A 26,729-nucleotide genomic window follows, 5' to 3' on the forward strand; every position below is an offset into this window, starting at 1 on the left:
ATGCACTCTGAGATACAAAAACGATGCGTTATGAGGGAATTATAAGACGGAAATCGGTAGATGTACATGTGCAGACAAACAAAGGATTACAATTTCAGAAAAAAAATTGACTATTTATTCAAGAGAAAGGGCTTCACAAATCGAGCAAGTCAATAAAATGTTGGTCCATCTCTGTCCCGGCTTGTTATTCGGCTTGTTATTGATTGATAGAGTTTTGGATGTCTTCCTGTGGGATATCGTGCCAAATTCAGCCCAACTGCTGCGGTAGGTAGCCAAAATCCCGAGCAGGTGGAGGACTCTGCCCGTAATCTCCCAAAAGTTCTCAGTTGGGGTGAGATACGACGATCTTTCTGGACAAGGTAGGGTTTGGCAAACACGAAGACAAGCAGTAGAAACTCACGCCGTGCGCGGACGGGCATTATCTTTCTGAAATTCAAGCCCAGGATGGTTTGCCAGAAGCAGTAACAAAACGGCAGGTGAAATACTGTCGATGTACAGATGTGATGTAAGGGTGCAGCGGATGAGAACCATAGGGGTGCTTCTATGAAACGAAATGGCACCTCAGACTATCGCTCCTCGCCGTCGAGTCTTATGGCGCGCGACAGTCAGGTTGCTACACTACCGCTTTCCAGGGCGTCTCCAGACACGTCCGGCCCCGTCATCGGTGTACAGTTCGAAGCAGGACTCATCGGTGAAGACAGTTCTACTCCAGTGAATGAGATCTCAGGCCGAAGACGTTTCCACTCTTCGGAGAACGGGTCGGGTAGTAATTTACCGAGGACTGAGTGGAGCTAGAAAAATAATTAATAAGGGTGAAAATGAAGAGTTACTCTTAGCAAACAGTGACGAACAGTGACATGCAAAGGAGCAAGATTGAGCTCTGTGAGAAGAATTATGAATTTTGGTTGCGACCTATCTAAATGAGATCCATTCTCGTGAAAGCCTATTCACACCTAATGCACCCTTAATTTCTTCTTTTTTTTTTCTATGACATAGACTAGGGGGTGGATGTAGTCCACATTGCGAATCAGCGCTTCGCAGTGTATATTTATATCTTATTTATTTACGTACTTCGTTATACGTTCCGTGACACATTCACACAACATACAGCGTGAACCAGAATTCCACCAACAAAGTTTCAGAGATTGTTCAGATTTATCTTCTGAATATTTTGGTATAAAGACTCCGCAGTCTCCAGCGGTTCGTTATCGAGTAATAACGTAATTATGATTTATTTAGTTTGTTACCCCATTTATCTTCGTTTCAGTGCAAATACCGTCACAACAACGATAAAGACTATAATACGTAATCACCAAATTGTGCAGCAGTAGTTATGTTATGTATGACACTGACTTTTGCATTGGGCTTGTCTACACACAGTGACAGATGCAGTGACGTCATCACTCTTATCAGTAACGTTATCAACTTTATCAATGGGAAGCAACGATCCTTCCTCCTCCCTCTCCAATCCCCTATGTCTCCAACCAGTCACGGCGTAGTGTCAAAAACGAAAGAGCCAATCAAAAAATCCAAGACGGTGGAACTACTGCATTAGTGAGGAATTCTGCAGGTAGTCACGCCAAAGTACCAGAAACGAAACCGCTAATAATGGGAAATTTATAAGGCCCCTCCTCCCTGTATCTCCAACCAATCACAAAGAAGTATTATATACAAAACAGCTAATCTTTGAGATCTAGCTCAATAGTGCTTTATACCGCCCCATGCTGCCCCCCCCCCCCTCCTCTTTGTAGCCAGTCATAACGTAGTAATAAAATTATCCATAAAAATGATACTAAATTGCATTCTTTCCGTGATATTTAAGTAAAACTGCGTAACACGCTCTGCATAATGTACTACAACCTCCCCTGTTTTCCTACCCGTGCTTAGTATTTTCGTAGCCATTAAAATGAAACAGCTAATTACAGTGCAGCCCCATTTTGGCTGTGCTCAGAAGTATTCATAGGGCTTGAGTTATTTATCGAACAGTTACCTTACACACTTAAAAAAACTATCTGAATTACGTAAAATGACAAAAATGTTGTGAATTATATTTCTGCTACTGACTTCAAAATATCGTTGAAGGACTGCCTCATCACACGCATTATTTTTTTAATTTGTTATTATTTTACCCCCCCCCCCCCCCCCCCTCCCTGCGCCGCATATGGGAACAACACACCGATAGCGTAGATGTAGACATTGAATTTAAAAAAAATTTAAAGGTGAAAAATAAAATGGAAGTTTTGAGATATACAGGGTGATTCAAAAAGAATACCACAACTTTAAAAATGTGTATTTAATGAAAGAAACATAATATAACCTTCTGTTATACATCATTACAAAGAGTATTTAAAAAGGTTTTTTTTCACTCAAAAACAAGTTCAGAGATGTTCAATATGGCCCCCTCCAGACACTCGAGCAATATCAACCCGATACTCCAACTCGTTCCACACTCTCTGTAGCATATCAGGCGTAACAGTTTGGATAGCTGCTGTTATTTCTCGTTTCAAATCATCAATGGTGTCTGGGAGAGGTGGCCGAAACACCATATCCTTAACATACCCCCATAAGAAAAAATCGCAGGGGGTAAGATCAGGGCTTCTTGGAGGCCAGTGATGAAGTGCTCTGTCACGGGCTGCCTGGCGGCCGATCCATCGCCTCGGGTAGTTGACGTTCAGGTTTCATAACTAACCTTTTTCGTAGGACTCTCCATACAGTTGATTGTGGAATTTGCAGCTCTCTGCTAGCTCTGCGAGTCGATTTTCCTGGGCTGCGAACAAATGCTTGCTGGATGCGTGCTACATTTTCATCACTCGTTCTCGGTCGTCCAGAACTTTTCCCTTTGCACAAACACCTATTCTATGTAAACTGTTTATACCAACGTTTAATACACCACCTATCAGGAGGTTTAACACCATACTTCGTTCGAAATGCACGCTGAACAACTGTCGTCGATTCACTTCTGCCGTACTCAATAACACAAAAAGCTTTCTGTTGAGCGGTCGCCATCTTAGCATCAACTGACGTTGACGCCTAGTCAACAGCGCCTCAAGCGAACAAATGTACAACTAAATGAAACTTTATAGCTCCCTTAATTCGCCGACAGATAGTGCTTAGCTCTGCCTTTTGTCGTTGCAGAGTTTTAAATTGCTAAAGTTGTGGTATTCTTTTTGAATCACCCTGTATGATAGATGAATGTTTGCGTTGTTAGTTAAAAACAGTAATAGAAAAGGTAAAATTAGACAATAAATCAATATTTAAAACACTTAAAACATGTTGCCAAAACACTGATATTTGAAAGAAGTACCTGCCTGCCACTAGAAACTGGAAAGATCTGCTGTGGGACAGGGAGTCGGTTGTTGAAGGAGAAAAGGTTGGCTGGTGAAGAGGGTACGAATATGGTGGTATAAGGATTCAGAATTGGTGCACAGCAGTGGTGGAGCAGGAGTGGGTTGTGGGATAGAAGAGGGGTGGAGTAGATGGGGGAACTGGTGACACTAATAGTCACTGGGAAAAGGGGGTGGGAAAGAAATGCAGAAGGGAAAAAATGGGGTAAGGAAATGTGGGGAGCGGTGGAACAGAAGTCCTGTTAAGGTGGAGCAGGTGGTGTGGACCTATAGCTGGTAGAATGGGTAAATGTCCAAATGGAGTTCATGATCTGGAAGGGGGAGTTGGTTGAAGCTTCTCTGGGAGAGTATGTGGAGGGTGTGTAGGTGGAGTATTGTTGGGATATGTTGGTGAAGCGCTGCAGCATACGAGGATGGGAAAGTAGAGGGGAAAAGATAGGATGATTGGAGTCGAGTTTGAGGGTGGTGTGTTGGAAGGTGTGGGAGCTGGCATCGTTAATGGTGACAAAGGATAGGCGATGAGAATAATGCTATTAAGTCGACATAATTAAGAGGAAGTGCATAAGTCTGGAGTTTGAAAAGGAGACTGGATGCCATACATGGTCGTAGCTTCTCTAAGTTGAGGGAGATAAAAAAACGGATTTACAGGCCATGAGTTGGTGGAAGAAGAGATGAGTGAGGTGCAGGAGCTGGTCAATAGAAGCGAAGGTGGGTCAGGAGCCGCACTGGTTAATGGGAAGGAGGTGATTTGGTTCAGGTGTTGAGAGATAAGTAGGATCTTGGAGATTTTCCACAGTTCAGGGTAGTAACGTATGGAGAGGATAGGGTTGCAAGGGTGACGAGAAAAGATGGGGGGCGTTCTTTAAGGTGGTGATAGGTGTCGCATGCATTGTACTGCTGGAATTGCCCCAGTCCATCGGAAAGCACAATGGGCATGAGTGGGTCCAAGTGATGGGACAGGATGCTTACATACGTGGCACCTGTCAGAGTCGTATCTAGACGTAGCAGGGGTCCCATAACACAACAACTGCACACGCCCCACACCATTACAGATCCACCACCAGGTTGAACAGTCCCCTGCTCACATGCAGGGTCGATGGATTCATGAGGTGTCTCCATACCCGTACACGTCCATCCACTCAATACAATTTGAAAGCCCATATTGATGATGTTTTGTTGAATGATTAGCATGTTGACACTTGTGTTTTGTTGAATGATTAGCATGCTGACACTTGTTGATGGCCCAGCATTGAAATCTGCAGCAATTTGCGAAAGGGGTGCACTTCTGTCACACTGGACGATTCTCTTCAGTCGGTCATTAGGCCCGTTCTTGCATCATCTTTCTCCGGCCGCAGCGATGTTGGAGATTTGATGTTTTACCGGATTCCTCATATTCACGGTACATCCGTGAAATGGTCATACGGGAACATCCCCACTTCCTCGCTATCATAGAGACGCTGTGTCCCATCGCTCGTGCACCAACTATATCGCCACGTTCATACTCACTTAAATCTTGATAACTTGCCATTTTAATAGCAGTGACGGTTCTGACAACTTCGCCAGACCCGTGTTGTCTCATATAGGCGTTGCCAAATGCAGCGCCGTTTTCTGCCTGTTTACATACCTCTGTATTTGAATACGCTTGCCTATACTAGTGTCTTTAGCGCTTCAGTGTATATAGTGGCATGGATAACAGAGTTTTGAAGCAGAGGCTAAGGATAAAGTGTTTGTTGGGATTATTAAGTAAGGCCTGTGGTTGAGCCAGAATGTTTTATGGTGGGCAATTGCAACTCCACCTCTGGCTAGGGGAAGGGGATCATCTGTACAGTGGAGAATATAGAGAGAAAATCGGATAGTGTGATATGGTTGGAGGAATGTTCCAGTAAGGATGAAGCTATCGACACTGTGTTGGGACAGGGTACACATGAAAAGGGTCTTGTTCATGGGTTGGGAGCGAATGTTCTATTTTATGATGCTGTATTGGTGTCCCACGGTGATAGGAACTTAGGGAGTGGGTTGTGTGCTTGAGGGGATGGAGAGGTTGAAAAGAAGGTTTTGAAATGGGTGGAAACGAAGTGTACTTGGTTGCAGGAGTAGGTGGCCTGAGTATTAAGGTGGAAAACAGAACAGGCAAGAGAGAAATTTATTGTAGGGTATGTAGTCGTTGGAAGGGGTAGATATTTTGGAGGAAACTGGCGAGGAATCTGATGAAGTCTTCGGCAGTGGGATCTGGGCAGAATGAGTTACTGAAATGGACAGGATGATCAATAGGATGCACAGGTACTGTTAATTCTGGTTTGACAGGTGGCGGTTTAGCTTTACACTTGGTGGAGTAAGTAGGATGGGCGACATTGCATGTGTTGCATATGGGATGTGAGGTAATGTTGAGACACTGTTTAAGGAAGTGGGAGTCTTTACATTGACGACAGAGGGGGGGGGGGGGGGGATTTTTACAATCGGGAGTGAGGCAGTCATTGTAAACAAAGCATTTTAGGCAATGGTAGGGCTGAGGGTCGGGGGTTAGGGATTTAGGATTTAAGGGATTGAACTTTATGACGGCAGTTGTAAATCACGACTCCCTCTGTGGAGCGTGCAGATATGCGAAGACTCACGTGAGGTCAGTTGGACCTGAGTCATTGTAGGTAAGGCGGGCTGTTTGGATATCTAAAGCAGGATTGAAATTGAGTTCAGAAACCACCTACTCTGTTATGACTTCAGGGCCAACCTTTATTATCATGGCGGTGAAGGTGGAGTGATGGCGAGGAGGCTGGGGTTGTTTGGATGTGGAGGTGGTGCTGATGGGAGTGAGGGGAGGTATGAGGACCAAAATTTACACACGATATTTTGAGGCGGAGGTCGGAGCGTAAATTGGGATTTGTGGATTCAATGAGGACAGAATATTTGAAGGGGATGATTTGAGTTATGGGAATTTGAAGGATGTGTTTTCGTATTTCTAGAGTAAGGCATGTGACATTTAGGAATTTGTGGTCAGGGTTAGAGAGAAGGAAAGCAGAAATAGCCAGGTGAAAAGCTGCAGAGTGGGGGGAGGGGGGCAGCAGTGTCGATGTGTTCGCTAGGATCTGGAGCTGTTTGTGGCCTTTTAGTTGTGGTGTCTCTGTGCTAGGGCACTTCTGTGGTTTTTTGGTGATTGTGGAGGATTCCAAGAAGGCTATGCACAGAAAATGGCTCCATATTTTAACAATATAGTCCTAAGGACCTGGTCTCAAACAACCCTGAAAATTTTCTTGATATCTTTATCTGTTTCCAAGATACAGAGATTCAACACACACAAAATTCGGTATATAGCGAAATCTGGAAAACTGCACACTATTAGGAAACAGTTAATTTGGCAGCTACTGAAGAAGTTTTAAAACTGTTCTACTCAAACCTGATTATTATTTACTCCAAAGTACTCCTTCGAGAGTTCAAAGACTTATTTATGAAACTAGTTATGGTATAGAAAACATCCAGTGCAATTATCTGCAAATGACCCATTTTTCAAGCAGCTGGACGAGTCAATTTCACCTAGTAAAGAAGCATTATTATTTGAGTACGTTCCTTTCGTAAGGGGTCAAGAAATCCATGAAGAACTGCTCTATGTGAGAACTATGAAAGCAGACTCTAAAGGTGAGGCAATGTTAAACTTTTTGATATATTATTTCACAGAAGGAACGATGTAGTATTTCAGCGATAGCAGATGGAGGATTTGTCAAGTCAGGGCGCTATCGTGGATTAGTAAGCCATTTAAATAAAATGTATCCCGAGTGTTCGCAAGATACTGCTAAAAATTTGTTAAAAATTTTAATGGTAGATTGTATCAGTCTCTCAATTTGTCATTAAAACAGTGAACAAAATTCGAAGCAAGGCCCTGATTTCTAGATTGTTTTCGCAGGTATGTGATGAAAATTACGAGAACTTTGATCCATTACTCCGTCACACTGAAGTATGCTGACTGTCAAAACGCTAATGTTTGAAATTATTTTCTCTCTTTTTGGTACTGATTTAGAGTTTTTGGATCCAGTTTTAAAAGAAAATTTATTTAATTGGAAACCCGACACTACTAATTTAACAGATTGGTTCATCAAATTTGATGAAGGTAACTTGCAGTTACAAGGTGACAGTCTAAATCTGATAAAAATAAGTACATCATTTCAACTTTTCTTCTCAGAATTAAAGTAGTAAGCAAAACGTAAGACGTCGCGAATTTTTTAGTTTGTCACTGTCGGGATGATGACATTTCAATCTACACTCCTGGAAATTGAAATAAGAACACCGTGAATTCATTGTCCCAGGAAGGGGAAACTTTATTGACACATTCCTGGGGTCAGATATATCACATGATCACACTGACAGAACCACAGGCACATAGACACAGGCAACAGAGCATGCACAATGTCGGCACTAGTACAGTGTATATCCACCTTTCGCAGCAATGCAGGCTGCTATTCTCCCATGGAGACGATCGTAGAGATGCTGGATGTAGTCCTGTGGAACGGCTTGCCATGCCATTTCCACCTGGCGCCTCAGTTGGACCAGCGTTCGTGCTGGACGTGTAGACCGCGTGAGACGACGCTTCATCCAGTCCCAAACATGCTCAATGGGGGACAGATCCGGAGATCTTGCTGGCCAGGGTAGTTGATGTACACCTTCTAGAGCACGTTGGGTGGCACGGGATACATGCGGACGTGCATTGTCCTGTTGGAACAGCAAGTTCCCTTGCCGGTCTAGGAATGGTAGAACGATGGGTTCGATGACGGTTTGGATGTACCGTGCACTATTCAGTGTCCCCTCGACGATCACCAGTGGTGTACGGCCAGTGTAGGAGATCGCTCCCCACACCATGATGCCGGGTGTTGGCCCTGTGTGCCTCGGTCGTATGCAGTCCTGATTGTGGCGCTCACCTGCACGGCGCCAAACACGCATACGACCATCATTGGCACCAAGGCAGAAGCGACTCTCATCGCTGAAGACGACACGTCTCCATTCGTCCCTCCATTCACCCCTGTCGCGACACCACTGGAGGCGGGCTGCACGATGTTGGGGCGTGAGCGGAAGACGGCCTAACGGTGTGCGGGACCGTAGCCCAGCTTCATGGAGACGGTTGCGAATGGTCCTCGCCGATACCCCAGGAGCAACAGTGTCCCTAATTTGCTGGGAAGTGGCAGTGCGGTCCCCTACGGCACTGCGTAGGATCCTACGGTCTTGGCGTGCATCCGTGCGTCGCTGCGGTCCGGTCCCAGGTCGACGGGCACGTGCACCTTCCGCCGAACACTGGCGACAACATCGATGTACTGTGGAGACCTCACGCCCCACGTGTTGAGCAATTCGGCGGTACGTCCACCCGGCCTCAAAGTCCGTCAACTGCACATACGGTTCACGTCCACGCTGTCGCGGCATGCTACCAGTGTTAAAGACTGCGATGGAGCTCCGTATGCCACGGCAAACTGGCTGACACTGACGGCGGCGGTGCACAAATGCTGCGCAGCTAGCGCCATTCGACGGCCAACACCGCGGTTCCTGGTGTGTCCGCTGTGCCGTGCGTGTGATCATTGCTTGTACAGCCCTCTCGCAGTGTCCGGAGCAAGTATGGTGGGTCTGACACACCGGTGTCAATGTGTTCTTTTTTCCATTTCCAGGAGTGTATGTCCTTCTCGTAGACTTTGAAACTAAATATGAGGGTGTTTCAATTACGAAAATTCTACAGTAGATTATCAGTCCATACGGTGGTATTGAAAAGACGGATGTCATATTACGAGAAGAACTGATCGGAGTAAGAAATAACAAAGAGTTTGAGGTACAGTTCAGAAAGAGATATTAGTAATTATGCTTTCAAAGACACATACCTCGTAGAGAGGGGTTGCAGCGTGGATGAGAAAAATAAAATAAAAATAAGAAATGGAGGGTCTCGATTGGAAATCACTAAGCGATAAAATTTAAGATTAAACGTAATAAACTGATGCCGAATATTGAAAATTTGCTGATAAAGCGCCACGCTCATGCCTCCCATTAAAACTGCTTACGTATTAATTTCATCATATTTGCATTTTGTGTTGTTTAAGGTAATAAATGTATAAAACTTAAAATCTTTTTAAGTTTTCCACTCTACACTTAAACATAGGATAGTGAACAGCACTGTATCAGCTGCCATAAACGCATTTGAAATTGATAAATTTGTAAACATTCGGTATGTGGAATGCAGAGAGTCTACTCAAAATAAAAAAAAGAGTACGTGATCTACGAGACGATAAATTTGTATAGCACTGCCGTAAACAGTAGAAAAGGTAAATTATTAAAAACATCGGGTATAAAATGTAAGCAGATATAAAGAAAATATCGCAGTACATAAATGAACTAACCAATTCAACAAGAGCGTGTACTTACTTTTAACTACATAGATAAAACGAAAATAAAAATGCTCAAATCCTCCTCGCTACTACAGTAAACAACCAGACCGAGTGCACGCTGCAGACAAGCTACAACAATGCATCTATCTCCTGTAACGAATGAGGCGGTTCATCCTTGGGCTGTTGCAAGAAAAAAGTCCTGGACTTCGAGTGCCTCCTGATCGCTTCGTTCTCTCTATCGTCATCTCTTGGTAAGTTTGTCTCTCTACACAATGCTTTTGCTGAAAACAGCTCGCTTGTGGACCCACACAACAGTTACTCAGAAGTCATTCAAATCGTCCTCGAAATACAAGGCTGATAAAAGTTTATTCCTGTTGCAGCAAACAGAAAGCCTGACACCTACTAAGGGGCACAAGAAGATAAGATTTTATAGTTTACAACCCTGATATCGCTTCCTCTGAACGCTGTAAGATATTCTCTAGCGCCTTGTCTCCGTATCCGTAACAGAAAGTGCGGAACAGATAAGATTACTACGTTTATGCTACTTGTTTATATCCTGTTAATGCATGCAGTGCAAGGAACGATGCTCTCTCCGCACATGCTATAACGGGCTACAATGTCCTCTAATTTTAAAGCTCGTTTATTTTAAAATGAACTCTGTGAGTTCTTTTTTTCCACACTACGGGACCGTTTGTTCAGAATGATACCTAATTTGGAGGACCTGAACGGGTAAACAATATATTTTTAAAATATGAGCACCAAGAAGCAAATTCAGAGTACTTATTACGTAAAGAGTGGAAGAGCGGACAGTTTTCGCACTGCGAGAGTTTCGTAAAGAAATATACCCGAGACCACTGAATCGTTCACTAACGATATTTTTTGATGTTCGTCACAACATTGTATAGCTAGATAAGATTTTGCGAGATGACTGTCATATTCTTCAACTGATTGTCGTTCTTAATATCCCCTGAAATTGTTGACATTTAGAATTGTAGAGGGCACTTAGTAGTTAAACTTTAATAGATAAAGTATTGATAAGGAACCTAACTCCGGAAATATGTCATTTGGATATAAAATAAGTTTGAAGATAAGGTGAGTTTCAAATTCACCGCTTCACGGTACTCACACAAATTGATTCCACTTGTCAGCTTTGAGCAATGACGTCACACACAAGGCGAAGATGCAACATATAGGCAGTCTATAAAAACAAACAAACGAATGTGCTTACGTTAAAATTACATAAACACGCAGTTACTTACATATCTACAAAAACATAAAGAATATTGGAATCGGTAACTAGAATTAACCTATGTAGGTAAATCCAAGTTACAGATTTCAACCTCTCCATGACGTAATATGTAAATTATTTTTACAGTTGTATGCACTGAAACGTAATACGATTTCTAAATTTGTAATTCCTCTCTAAAACTACTGCAGTGTACAACAAAAATTGGAATCGGTAACTAGAACTGACCTTATAGGTCAATTCTAGTACCGATTCCAATATTAGTAACTTTTTTTGAGTAATTCAAAGAGCAATTACAAATGCAGAAATCTTATTAGCCTACATTTTAGTGCACATGCATGCTGAAAGAACGATCTAATTAATGAACCATCAAATGCCTATAATGGGTAACTAGAATTGACCTATACAGGGTGAAACGAAATTCGCGCACTCAGGATTCGCAGTGCGACTCCTCACATGCCAGCGATAAAAGAATGTTTCTCACCAAATTTCGTCTGCCAAGTACATCCGGCAGAAAAACGATGTTAAAGAGTGGCAATCTGGCAACACTGTAACCCCACCACTGTCACCTAGGTTTGGTCGTGCCTTACAGTTGGCGCAGTGGATGGAGTTTTGGGCTAGCGTGCAGGAGGTGGATGGTTCGATTCTTGTCTGAGACATATGTTTTTTATTTCGTAAGTGTAGTCGAGATGGCACGGAATCTGGCGTCTTAATCTTCAACAGCGATTGCAACGGGTCATCCAGGAAACATTTGCACTTACGTATTACAATCGTAAAAATGGGAGATTGGTTAAGTTTGAAAGATGCCCTTTCAACGTCGTGGGCTTAAATTTATTCGCACCACTTCATTTGGTAGATGCGGAACCTGTTTCCTTTGTACACTCCTCCAATGGTCCCATAGATTACTTCCAATTATTATTCTTGCCTGAACGAGGTCCATTACATTTTGTTGGGGACATACGTTACCAGGAGGACTAGCAACATGCTTTGCGAGTAATGTCCAAACTTGATTACTATTTGTAATTGTTATCACTGTAGCCCCACTAACTATGCATTTCCACATTTAGTCTGGTAACCGCATACTGTTTAGTACATATCTCAATGCTTTATTGTTATTATTATTATTATTATTCTATCAATGGAATTGTGGAAACACCACATTTGTTACTGCTGGGCAAACAGTGTAATTCGAAACCGAACATTTCACAACTAGCGTTGTAGGTATGAAACATGCAGAACAATATCTGTCAGAGGGGTAATGCGCGTTAGGTGGAACAGCGCGCAGGACTGACGGCGTGTTTGTACTGTATGTGCTGTCCACCAGACAGGGGCTAGATGCGAGTGGAGTAACGCGCCTGTGACAGAGTCTAATGTACATGCGTACATGTATCGAATTTTCTCATTGTATGTCTCTAAACAATGTGGCAAACGTAAGGCATACACAAACGATGAATATGTGGATATGCTTCTTGTCCTTGGCGGATCTGATAACCGGCCAAGTGTTGCCGCTCGTGAATATGTTGCTACATACCCTCATCGATGCCATCCAGATAAAAATGTGTTTCATCATCTGGAGCAGCGCCTTCAGGATTCAGGTTCTTTCCTTCCACCATCGCGTGACAGAGGTCGTCCACGGACTCGCCATACCCCAGCTACTGAGGAAGCTATTCTGGAGGTCATACACCAAGAACCTCAGCGAAGTACACGTACCGTAGCTAGACAGCTGCATGTCTCGCATTGCACAGTCGTCAACGTGCTGCACGAGCATGGGCTGCATCGCTAACATTATGCTCCACGCAACACTTGCATCTGCAGATCGCCATCAGCGGATGCAGTTCTATGAATGGTTCCAACAACAGGAAGCCAACGATGACTTCGCGAACACTGTAATATGGTCAGATGTAGCAGCTTTCACTAATGTGGGTGTCTTCACTATGCACAATCCTCACCACTGATGTGAGGTTAACCCATACGTCATCCGCAACTGTGGATATCAAGTTCGCTTTGGTATCAAAGTCTGGGCCAGAATATTTGGTGACAGGTGTTTGGGCCCCTACATGTTGCCTGACCGGTTAACTGCTTGAAGGTATCATGCAGTCCTCTCAAACTACCTGCCTGATGCATTGGAAGATGTTCCACTACATGTTCGGCAGAGGATAAGGTCCCAACACGATGTTGCACCTCCACACTCTGGAATTGCTGTGCTACAGTATTTGGACAGAACATTTCCAGGGAAATGGCTTGGATGTGGAGGTCCAGTTCTATGGCCACCGCTCCCACCTGACCTAAATCCCCTGGATTCTACCCGTTGGGACAACCGAAGGAGCCCGTGTACTCTACTCGACTGACGAATGTGGAAGAATTGGTGGCGTGTGTTCATGCTGCTCTTGTTACTGTGGACGCAGCTTTGCTGCGAAAGGTCTGGAAATGTATAATCTGGCGGCATGCGCAATGTATGGACGTGCAGGGAGATCGCTTTGAGCATCTGTTGCTCTGAGGGCAACGTATTCTGTTGTGAAGGTCATGGACATTATTATTGTCACTGGCTGCTAATGTGCGACATCTGAGCGCTCATATTACGTGTAGTATAAATGACAAGTAGATGTGACTACTTGTCATTGTACTGTGCTATCTACTTTGCATCTCGAAACTGATATTGTTTTTGTAGTTATTCTGTCCAATGACAGGTCATTTGTTTCAACTGTCTATTTCTTATTTGTCTACCCACGTATTAGTTAGGTTCAGTGTTACAAAATGTTGTAAAAATAGGATACATGTGACCTAAGGAACGGTGTATATAACAGTATGAAATGTCAGAATGAAAATAGCAAATAAAAAAAAATGCTCCTCAACCTGCTAACCCAAAACTCTATACACGGCATAAACTGTTCAGCACGACTAAGATGTGCTGACAAAGATAGTTATCATCCATGGGGTTCAGTGTTGTTAGATTGCAACTCTTTAACGTCCTTTTTCTGTCCGATGTACTCGCCGGCCGAAAGTTTGTGACAGGCATTTTTTATCGCTGGCATGTTAGGAGATGCGCTGCGAAGCCCTAGTGCCCTAATTTCTCTTCACCCTGTATAAGAGGTTGTTTCTAGTTACCGGTTCCAACTTTTCGATAGTTCATAATTTTGGACATTTTTTCAGTAAATCTGTGGACTACGTTTTCGTAGATTTTGTAGATTTCTTGTTGATCTCAGACTACCATGAAAAGGTGATAAATATCGTAGGTACAGCTCCCAATTTTTGCTCTTTTTCATAGTAATATACACTCCTGGAAATGGAAAAAAGAACACATTGACACCGGTGTGTCAGACCCACCATACTTGCTCCGGACACTGCGAGAGGGCTGTACAAGCAATGATCACACGCACGGCACAGCGGACACACCAGGAACCGCGGTGTTGGCCGTCGAATGGCGCTAGCTGCGCAGCATTTGTGCACCGCCGCCGTCAGTGTCAGCCAGTTTGCCGTGGCATACGGAGCTCCATCGCAGTCTTTAACACTGGTAGCATGCCGCGACAGCGTGGACGTGAACCGTATGTGCAGTTGACGGACTTTGAGCGAGGGCGTATAGTGGGCATGCGGGAGGCCGGGTGGACGTACCGCCGAATTGCTCAACACGTGGGGCGTGAGGTCTCCACAGTACATCGATGTTGTCGCCAGTGTTCGGCGGAAGGTGCACGTGCCCGTCGACCTGGGACCGGACCGTAGCGACGCACGTATGCACGCCAAGACCGTAGGATCCTACGCAGTGCCGTAGGGGACCGCACCGCCACTTCCCAGCAAATTAGGGACACTGTTGCTCCTGGAGTATCGGCGAGGACCATTCGCAACCGTCTCCATGAAGCTGGGCTACGGTCCCGCACACCGTTAGGCCGTCTTCCGCTCACGCCCCAACATCGTGCAGCCCGCCTCCAGTGGTGTCGCGACAGGCGTGAATGGAGGGACGAATGGAGACGTGTCGTCTTCAGCGATGAGAGTCGCTTCTGCCTTGGTGCCAATGATGGTCGTATGCGTGTTTGGCGCCGTGCAGGTGAGCGCCACAATCAGGACTGCATACGACCGAGGCACACAGGGCCAACACCCGGCATCATGGTGTGGGGAGCGATCTCCGACACTGGCCGTACACCACTGGTGATCGTCGAGGGGACACTGAATAGTGCACGGTACATCCAAACCGTCATCGAACCCATCGTTCTACCATTCCTAGACCGGCAAGGGAACTTGCTTTTCCAACAGGACAATGCACGTCCGCATGTATCCTGTGCCACCCAACGTGCTCTAGAAGGTGTAAGTCAACTACCCTGGCCAGCAAGAGCTCCGGATCTGTCCCCCATTGAGCATGTTTGGGACTGGATGAAGCGTCGTCTCACGCGGTCTACACGTCCAGCACGAACGCTGGTCCAACTGAGGCGCCAGGTGGAAATGGTATGGCAAGCCGTTCCACAGGACTACATCCAGCGTCTCTACGATCGTCTCCATGGGAGAATAGCAGCCTGCATTGCTGCGAAAGGTGGATATACACTGTACTAGTGCCGACATTGTGCATGCTCTGTTGCCTGTGTCTATGTGCCTGTGGTTCTGTCAGTGTGATCATGTGATGTATCTGACCCCAGGAATGTGTCAATAAAGTTTCCCCTTCCTGGGACAATGAATTCACGGTGTTCTTATTTCAATTTCCAGGAGTGTAGATAGTAATACCATATGTCGCAATCTTGTAACACTTCAGAGCACATACTTGTTGTTAAAACGATCTAAATAACGTACCGTGGAATGGTTGGAATAGGTAATTAATCCATATAAGACAGTTCCAGTTACCGATTCCCGCATTTGTTACATACTACTTTTTGCCAATTTTCGTTACTTGTGTACTCATCCCGTTAGATGCAGCACTTAGTATTTTCACTCTGCAGCGGAGTGTGCGCTGATATGAAACTTCCTGGCAGATTTAAACTGTGTGCTGGACCGAGACTCGAACTCGTGACCGGCTGAGTGAAAATCTCATTCTGGAAACATCCCCAAGGCTGTGGCTAAGCCATGTCTCCGTAATATCCTTTCTTTCAAGAGTGGTAGTTCTGCAAGGTTCGCAGGAGAGCTTCTGCAAAGTTTGGAAAGTAGGAGACAAGGTACTGGCAGAAGTAAAGCTGTGAGGACGGGGTGTGCGTCGTCCTTGGGTAGCTCATATGGTAGAACACTTTCCTGTGAAAGACAAAGATCCCGAGTTCGAGTCTCGGTCCCTCACACAGTTTTAATTCGTCAGCAAGTTTCCTATCAGCGCACACCCGCTGTAGAGAGAAAATATCATTCTGGATACATTAATAACTGGCTCCTTCTACCGACCCCTCGACTCAGAACATACAGTTGCTGAAACACTCAAAGAAAAACTTGAGTATCATGTCAAAAACGTATACCATTAATACAATTACATTTGGTGGTGACTTCAATCTACGCTCCATATGTTGGCTAAAATACACGTTTAAGTCGGTGGTAGGGATAAAACATTGCCCAAGAATTATTTTGAACCATTAGCTCAGCAGTCCACTCGAAGTGTAAATGGTTGCGGAAATATACTTTATCTCTTAGCAACAAATAATCCTGAGTAAATAGGGAGTATCATGACGGACCACAAGGTCGTCGTACTGAGACTGAACACCGTAACATCCAAATGCATCAGAATTAGTGCAAAACATATCTGTTTAAAAATCAAATTGAAAATTCCCTTGACACCTTAATAACAGACCATCTCCAGTCTTTCCGAACTTACTATGAAATTGTAAACCAGATGTAGCTTAAATTCAGACAAATAGCATCGACAGCAACGGAGAAATTTATACGATGTAAATTAATAAGACACGGAACTGATCCCCCGTGGTGCACAAAGCAGGTCAGGAGACTGTTGTGGAAGTAACGAAGAAAGCATTCCATATTCAAAAGATCTCAAAATCTCGACTATTGGCGAAGTTTTACTGAAGCTCGAGATTTGGCGCGGACTGTAATGAGAAATACTTTTAAAAAATTCCACAACGAAACTGTCTCGAAATCTAGCAGAAAATCCAAAGAGATTCTAGTCGTGTTCGAATTACACCAACAACAAGATAAAATCGCTACCATCACTGCGCGATAGCAATGGTTATGTGATACAAAAGCGAAGTTACCAGTCAAGGTTCTCCGAAATTCCTTCAGCAAAGAAGACGAAGCATAATTCCAGAATACGAACCAAGAACAGCTGCAAACGTGAGAAACTTACGAATTAGATATCCTCAGAGTAGCGAAGCAGCTCAGCTCACTTAAAAAGCCAAGGCTTCTGTTTCAGATTGTGTACCAGTTAGGTTCCTCCTTGAGTGTGCTGATGTAGTAGCTCCACAATGAGCAATAATTTACAACCGCTCGTTCGACGAAAGATCAGAACCTAAAGACGGGTAACTTGCACAGGTCACACCAGTACTCAAGAAAGGAAATAGAAGTAATCCTCTGCACCACAGACCCATATCACTAACGTCGATTTTCAGTAGATTTTGGAACATATGTGCTCCAACATTTATCAAAGAAAACATCTATTGACATATTTTCAGCACGGATACAGGAAACATCGTTCTTGTGAAACATAACTAGCTAATTAGTCACTTGAGGTAATGAGTGAAATCGACAGGGTATCTCAAATTGATTCCATAATTTTAGATTTCCAGAAGGCTTTTGACACCGTTCTTCACATGTGACTTCTAATCAAATTGCGTGCCTGTGGAGTATCAACTCAGTTGGGTGATACCTGGCGTTCCCCAAGCAATAGTTACGGGTTCTCGTCTGTACTCAATCTACACAAATGTCTTAGGGAGACAATCTGAGCAGCCCTCTTAGATTCTCTGCCGATGGTGCTGTCGTTTAACGTCTAGTACAATCATCAGAAGATCGAGATCAATTACAAAACGATATCTGTATGGTGCGGAAAGAGACAGTTGATGTAAATAATGAAAAGCGTGGGGTGAAATACATGAGTACCTAAAGGAATTCATCAAATTTCGTTTACACGATAAATCACATAAATATAAAGGTTGTCAATGGAACTAAATGTCTAGAGATTGCAATTACGAGCAAGTTAAACTGGAACGATCAAATAGAAAATTTTGTGGGGAATGCGAATAAGAGAGTGCATTTTATTGACAGAACTCTTAGAAGATGCAACAGACCAACTAAAGAGATTGAGTACACTACGCTTGTCCGTCCTCTGCTAGAATAGTGGTATAGCGGTATAATATCTTTACCAGACAGGACTGACGGACGACATCGAAAAAGTTCAAAGAAGGGAAGTTCGTTTTGTGTTATCGCGGAAGAGGACAGAGATTGTCACGGATATGATACGAGAGTTGGGGTGGTAGTTATTTAAACAAAGGCGTTTTTCGTTGCAGCGAGAACTTTTATGAAATTTCAATCACCAATTTTCTGCTCCGAATGCGAAAATATTTTGTTGGCGGTCAAATACGCAGGGAAAAATAATGATTGTAATAAAATAAGAGAAATCAGAGGTCTCAGGGAAATATTAAAGTGTTCTTTTCTTCCCTCGCGCTGTTCGGGAAAGAAACGGTAGAGAAATAGACTGAAGATAGTTTGATGAAACCTCTGCTAGGCATTTATGTCTAAATCTCCGAGCAGTAGCATAGAAGTAGATGTAGATATACAGTGTGGCCCATGGTGCCACCAGCTCTTCTCTTAACTATGACCCAAGTAGTGGTAATCTTCCGTCTATCTCCGTCTCCATAGTGAATGAATCTGATAGTGAGATGTACGGACTTCAGATGTGCGAGGATACTGGGGGGGGGGGGGGGGGGGGCGTCTTCCATGGGGCAGGATGCCGAACTTGTCGTCAGCATAACGGAAAACGCGAATGGTTTATCACCGTGGTGTTGCGTCCATCAACCTGAAATTGTTGAAGTTTTTCCCAAAATTCACAGAATAGCGGACGCAATGCGGGCATTTGCCAACATAAGTCTTTTAGGTGTTTTGCCGGCAAATATGTCGGAACGCCGGTGTTGCTGGCAATAGGTCTCAACACCACTCCCTCTTTGTGGACCGTAGGGGGTCAAAAAGTCTTCGCATTTCGTATCACTGTGGAAACAGTTTCTTAATACCTCTTCAGGTAAAATAGAGACTTTGAGAAGTAACGTGATCACGTTCTCGTCCTTCTTGGTAGGGTCATCGTTGATCTTCCAGTGGCAGTCATCATCTATCAGTCTGTACATCTTCTCAGAGGAGTCCAAGTGGGTCAGGACAACCGTTGCGTTGCCTTTGTCATCAGGTAAGAACAATGTCAGGCCACACACTCGGTTCCCGAATGGCCGCCCTCTCTCTTCTGGTGATGTCTGACTTCATAGGCTTAGTTCTCGTCAGAGAAAGACAAGTTTTGCGATGTATACTTCTTTAGCTACTTCACGCGATGCTCGCGCCGCAATATGGTCAACCAAGCTGAAGATGTCCGCGATCAGAATTGAAACTGCATCGCCGTTTAGTTGCGTCATCAGATTGATGATAGTCTTGCAGGCGGTCTACATTGACGCTTTCTGCGCGAGACGTACAAATTTTTATGTTTGATGGCCTTTCGTCTTCCTATGTGTTGAATCAGCTGCCACCCAGGTAACATCATAAATATATTCCCAGGACTAGAAATGAAAACGATTGGACAGTTGTAAATTTAGTTTAAATTGTTCGTAGAAAGGTTTCTCCAAGCTACAGCGGGTAAAGCGTATGCTCTAACGTACAGGGCAAGGATGACTCACTTTGTCATTCGCCTTGCTGCTGCCTAGTCGATGTGATGTGTTGCCTTAGCGAAGTTCAGCACAACATGCTCGGCACGACGTATCAGAAACGCAATAGCACAACGGCCTCTGCGGTAGCGCTGCTTCTCAAATTTCTGCATTTTATGGTACATCTTCTCCCCGTTCATAGTGTCTAGCAGACACAATATTTCGGCGATGAGACTTGCAAGTAAAACATCGTCGCCAAACGTACTCTAGTACCGTCCTGACGGTGCGCGGGTTATGAGGCAGAAATCAAAAGAATAAGACAATACTATCACTGAGAAAAATATTGTATTGTACTCAATTTTGGCACAGAGGTCCTCATCGAAATCCAAGGCAAGGACGAGATAAATTAAGACTTTATCAGTTCACAGTGCAGAAATAAATATGAGTCTGGAGGCCAGATCTGATGCACTACTTTCGTAGAAAAAGTTGCAACTGAAATATGACGATCCTCAACTGCTGATAACTGGAGGTACTCGACAACTTCGCTAGAATTCGGAGAGAATTGGGCTAGAGCTGCAGTCTGGCGGTCTCTTGTCCACGTAATCCGTATCGCCAGTGTCGCTCAGCTGAGAGGGATTGGGGGGGGGGGGGGGGGGGGTGGCAGTTGTACTGCCAGCGGATGGACGGCGCCGGTCGCTATCACTACCGCCGTCGGACAACAGTTGAACCTATAGTACACGGAACGATTGCCGCCTGTGTGATGCTGACGGGCTGCGATACCACAGCCTTCATCTCGTGCAATGACGAATTGAGCTTCCGAATGTTGTGCACGCTGGTCACTATGATCTGGCAGTGCACCCGTAGACAGTTCGATCAACTAATATGCCAGGAGAACCTGAAGATTCGCGTGAATCCGGATGTTTGCTTCAGCACTCTCGGTGACCAAGTGTTGCCCTTCCTTCTACATCTTCATGATCAGTACTCTGTGGACACTTCCGTCTTCCAGGATAGCCAGGTTCACCAGGATGCGTCCATAAGTTCCTACCTTTTCAAACACGCGGGTCCCCTGCCGAAAGTCTACTAGTCCGCTAAATCAGCCCCCCTTAATCCCATAGGAAATTTGGTAGACTCTTTGAGGCAGTGGATAAAGGGCAGCAGTCAACATGTCCACAGTTTGGTAGCAATATGAATTTAATCATAAACGAGTGACATCAGCCGGCCGCGGTGGTCTAGCGGTTCTAGGCGCTCAGTCCGGAACCGCGCGACTGCTACGGTCGCAGGTTCGAATCCTGCCACGGGCATGGATGTGTGTGATGTCCTTAGGTTAGTTAGGTTTAAGTAGTTCTAAGTTCTAGGGGACTGATGACCACAGATGTTAAGTCCCATAGTGCTCAGAGCCATTTGAACCATTTGAGTGACATCAGCTGTATGTAATGTATCTGCAGAAACTTGAGGACTCTCTTCCTCAACAAATTGCCATTATCTAGAGGCGATGCTGCTCGGTATTAGCGTGTTGTCTCCGAGGGGTGACTACATTTTTGTCTGGTTGTTTAATTTGTAAGTTTTTATAAACCTACTGGAAACAGTGTAACTGTTAGTGTTTATGAGCGTTGTTTTTGTTGTTGTTAACTGGACTGGACTGATTTCCTATTGTTAAACGATCGAACGTGTCAGTTTGGTAATCCAAATCAAGTGGTGTATAGTAAAAAAGTGATTCTGTGAAGCTCTGTATTGTGCAGTGCAGTGAATAGTCCTACAATGCATCATGGCCTCACAGCGCGTGACTTGCAGTTACCATGCACAAAACTAATAGAATAAGAATTCTACATAAAACTACAAAAAGAATTTTGAAAGAATACAAGTCCAAAATGCTTTCCTTAGCAAGCCCTCTAAATTTACCTTTGCAAACTGACTAAATAAAATTCCCAACATTAAATTGCACAGGCACAAATGCAACACTACTTTAAGAATACGACTGTCTGACCAAGAAAAGAAAACTGAACTAAACTTCACTGGACTAGCCCTTAAGATGCTTTTGAAATGCGACGCTTGGCTGTGATTGATTGTATTGTTTCCTCACTGCTGTTAAACTGAACCTAACAAATAGTTCAAATGGCTCTGAGCACTATGGCACTTAACATCTGAGGCCATCAGTACCCTAGAACTTAGAATTACTTAAACCTAACTAACCTAAGGACATCACACACATCCATGACCGAGGCAGGATTCGAACCTGCGACCGTAGCGGTCGCGCGATTCCAGACTGAAGCGCCTAGAACCGCTCGGTCACAACGGCCGTCTGGGCCTAACACATTTTCATGAGATACCTGTGGCACTTGCCCGATACTGCTTTAAAATCGTGAAAATAAGAAAAAAAAGTGCAGCGCAGCTGCGAACCAGCCAAAGAAAAGAAAGGTTTGTGCAAGCTATGCTAAGCATACCATGCTTTTTTGGATGACCGTGTTCCGCTCAGTACAATGTGGCGACACACATTTACAAAAAAATAAAAAATAAAATAATTTCACTAGGAGACGGTAGTATAAACTCGATTTATTAAATTATTGAAAACAAGACCAGCAGTTAAAACTACATTATGAATCTCATCCCTTAACAATTGCAATCATCTTTACGAGAATCACTTCCTACAAAAATATGACTGCTATGAAATTAATTAACAGACTGGTATAGGTGTGATAAATCTCCAACTTCGAGTGCAAGCTATTTGAACAGATAACTTTATTAATCACGTCTGGACAGTCGAAGTAACTGACTCGAACAAATGACGAAAACTCTTGGTAAGAACTTCGCCATTTTCAAACACATCATAAATTACGCCCAAGCAAACAATGCAGCGACAACAGTACCTAATAATCTTCACACTCCTCAAATCAGACTAGAACAAATCATATTTCTGAAATTCAACATGCTCTGCGTTTGCATCTCTGTGCTCTGCTACCTATTTTCAGACCTGTCACTAGCGTGACTCTCTCACTTATTTCTCACTCAACAGCACTGCCAGAGACAATGCTACACACAACCAAAGATCCTACTGTTTGTACTCAGAACCTATGTATCGTAACATACCGATTCTTAAAGACGTATTTTTGAAAAATATCCAGTGTACTAATACGAATTACGACACATCGAATAAATACACTGAACACCCAAAATATTAGGACCACTACCCATCAAAACGTTGGGCGCCGCACGGAGGCGTCGCGGGTACGTGATGCGGTAGCAAAAGTATGTGAGCGGAGCAGACACGGACGGGAGATTACAATTACGAAGATATGGGCTGCAAACGGGAAGAATCACTGAGATAAGTGACTTTACCAAAGGGCAGATTATTATTACGCAGAGCCTGTGAGCGATTATCTCGAAAACGGCGAAGCTAGTGGAATGTTTACGAGCTACTGTCGTGAGCATCCACGGGAAGAGATAGGACAGTGTAACCACCACTAAGCGCTAAATGGTTGGACGTCCCCGACTCTTCACAAAATGTGGTGTTCGGAGGCTTGTCTGCTCTGTAAAGTAGGATAGATGGTGATTTGCGGCATCGCTGCCGAAAGAGCAAACTGATGGCGCACGTACAAGTCATCCGAAACATCCCGTTCATCGTACATTGTTGAACATGGCGCTCCGCAGCAGACCACCCCTATGTCTTCACATATTGACCCAACGACATCGTCATTACGATTGCAGTGGGCACGGGACCATCAGAATTCGACCGTCGGCCAATGGAAACATGTCGGCTCTTCGAGTTAATCACATTTCTGCTACACTAGGTCGGTGGTCGTGTTCACAAACGGCATCATCGAAGCGAACGGTGGGAGCAGGCTGGTGGGAGCAGTATTATGCTGTGGGACACTCTCTCCTGCGCTTGCATGGGATATGTGGTAGTATTCGAAGACACGCTTACAGCTGCGAACCACCTGCACTCTCCATGCTTAACGTCTTCCCCGACGGTGATTTCATCTTCCATCAGTACAACTGTCTGCGTCTCGGAGCCAGAACCGTGCTGCAGTTGTTTGAGGAGTTTTATAGTGAACTTACGTTGATGTCTCGGCCACCAAATTAGCCTGATGTAAACCTTATGGAACCCATCTGAGTCGCTATCGGGCGCCATCACGGCGTGCACAAATCAGCGGCCCGTTGTTTACACAAATTACGTGACCTGTGCGTAGACATGTAACGCCACATACCTCCATAAAGCTAAGATCGAACTGTCGGATACCTGACACGCAGAATCAGTGATGTATTGTGTTCCAAAGACGGACAAACAAGCTATTAAGCAGGTAGTCGAAATGGTTTGGCTCATCAGTGTAAAGAGTTCACATCACTTTCATTGAACACCAAGAAAATAAGCTAGTAACTTTACAACAGTCAGCAAGGCTTTTTTCATAATCTGTCGAAGCTTTTCTGTGAGATGTCGTTGGAATAGCGATATGTCTGCAGAATATGTGTGTTGAAAAGTTCCTTTGAGAAAGGAGAATATACAGAAGCCCGCTGCATGTGACGTGGGAAGTTTGGTGGAGGATGGAGAACAATGACGCAGAGCTTAGATAAGAAGTTCTGCAGCGTGCGCGCCGCCTTTGTCGTGCTGCAGACTTCGGCTTCCACTCCTGCTCAACTCGGGCTCCAGGCCTCATCCTCTGTGAGGACGGTTTACAGAAAATATAGATGTCGGGCACAGATGCGAATGAAACCTCCGCTAGTTCCCATCCGCATTACCAAATGCTTGACACTGAATTCGTGCAGCACAAGACCTGAACAGATAATATGCTAACCCATATTATTGTTGAGCATTGGCAGACAAAGCGCTGTGCAATACACTTTAGCCAAGTATGTTTCGAGCAAAATTGTGAGTAATGGAAAAGACAGACGGCGGTTAGACAACCATGTAAGGGAAAAGTAAACGAAACTCTGCCCGGACAGGCCATGAAGGCCCAACGGTACTGACCGGCCGCCGTGTCATCCTCAGCTCACAGGCCTCACTGGATACGGATGCGGAGGGGCATGTGGTCAGCACACCGCTCTCCCGACCGTACGTCAGTCTACGAGACCGAAGCCTCTACTTCTCAGTCAAGTAGCTCCTCAGTTTGCCTCACAAGGGCTGAGTGCACCCCGCTTGCCAACAGCGCTCGGCAGACCGGATGGTTACCCATCCAAGTGCTAGCCCAGCCCGACAGCGATTAACTTCGGTGATCTGACGGGAACCGGTGTTACCACTGCGGCAAGGCCGTTGGCTACCATGTAAGGAAGCTGCTACGAAAGCAAAGAGAGCTTCACTGCAATTTAAATGTAGCCAGTCCTTTGTGGACAAAAGCAAAACGTAACGAAACGAAAATCAGCGGAAGTTGGGCTTACGCGTGAAGTGTTCAACGAATACGTTACAGAAACACCACCCAGCATCTTGGCAGAAAATACTAAGAGATTCAGCTTTACTTTAAATCAGTAAACTTTTCGAAGCCATCTATCCAAATACTCTGGCACCATAATGGCACCGAAACAGAGAATGACACAGAAAAGGCCGAAATACTAAAGACCTTTTTCCAAAACTGTTCCACAGAGGAAAGTCTCACAGTAAAGGCGTCTTTAAATAATCGTATGAACGACAGAATGACAGATTTCGAAATAAGTGACCTAGGGACAGAAAAGCTAGTGAAGTCGCTACTACACTTGGCAACATACCAGCTCGATTCTATGCAGAGTGTCCGAAAGAATTTACCCCTCTTACAGCAGCTGTGTGTCGCAGATATCGAGGAACGAAGCGTTCCAAATGATTGAAAAACAAGCGGTTTTGAGAAGGGTCGTCGAACAAACGCACAAAAGTATAGGCCTATGTGTCTGACGTCGGACTGTTCTTGAATTTTGAAATTTGTTTTATTCTCGCGTATTATGGCATTTCTGTAGACCGAAAATCTCGTCTGTAAAAACCAACATGTGTTCCGAAAATAACGATCGTGTGAAACCCAGCTCGCTCTGCTTGTCCACGAGAGCCAAGCAGGTAGATGCCGTGTCCATTCAGTTCCAGAAGGCATTCTTCCGCACTCTCGTCTAATGAACAAAATACAAGCGTACTGCGTATCACATCAACATTTGATTGGATGGAAGAACTTCTAGCAAAGATAACACAGCATGTCATTCTCAACGGAGACAAGTTTTCAGACGTAAGAGTAACCGAGGGCGCGCCGTAGGAGACTGCTATAGGATCATTACTTTTCACAATATACAGGATATTTCAGCTACCCCTACAGATCTCGTTTTCTGTTGTTCGTTGCAAGCAAACTATTAGTCCTGCAGAAAAAAATTAGCAGGACCTTTTTTGTAGGAAATTTAATACAGTTAAAATCAAGGGTAAAATTGTGATGCTTGAGTCATTCTCTGTTTCGGTGCCATTATGGTGCCAGAGTATTTGGATAGATGGCTTCGAATAGTTTACTGATTTAAAGTAAAGCTGAATCTCTTAGTATTTTCTGCCAAGATGCTGGGTGGTGTTTCTGTAACGTATTCGTTGAACACTTCACGCGTAAGCCCAACTTCCGCCAAAGCCTTGCTAAGATTATAGCCACAGTCACGGTTTATGAGGTCGTCATTGGTGCGATTTACTCTTGATTAACGCGATCGCTGGTTCCCAAGCCTTGCTAAAATTATAGCCGCAGTCACGGTTTATGAGGTCGTCATTGGTGCGAATTTCGATGGCCTCTGTAACAACGCTGTCCCAGTATCTCGACGTCTGTACCAGAATCCTCGTGCGGTCATACTCCATGGCGTGATTTTCCGACAATGTTCAGCGACCGCCGACTTGCTCGGATACATCAGTCGAGTGTGCCTCTGGTGTTCACGGCATCGATCCTCGACGGTACGCATCGTCTGACCAATATACGACTTGACACATTGACACGGAATCTGATACACGCCGGCCTTCCTCAAACCGAGGTCATCTTTGGCGCTCCCCACCAGTGCACGAGTTTTATTTGGAGGACGAAACACAGTTCCGACGCGCTGTTTCTTTAGAATGCGGGCGATTTTCCCCGAGAGTGCGCCTGTGTAT

At 44.5% G+C, this 26,729-nt stretch overlaps 1 pseudogene; it reads right to left on the bottom strand.

Annotated features, from left to right (window-relative positions):
• Positions 1 to 24,804: 24,804 nt before the first annotated feature.
• LOC126459504 (5S ribosomal RNA) lies at positions 24,805 to 24,922 on the bottom strand (annotated as a pseudogene).
• Positions 24,923 to 26,729: the final 1,807 nt, after the last annotated feature.

Source organism: Schistocerca serialis, chromosome 2 (genome assembly GCF_023864345.2).
Source record: "Schistocerca serialis cubense isolate TAMUIC-IGC-003099 chromosome 2, iqSchSeri2.2, whole genome shotgun sequence".
Classification (NCBI taxonomy): domain Eukaryota; kingdom Metazoa; phylum Arthropoda; class Insecta; order Orthoptera; family Acrididae; genus Schistocerca; species Schistocerca serialis.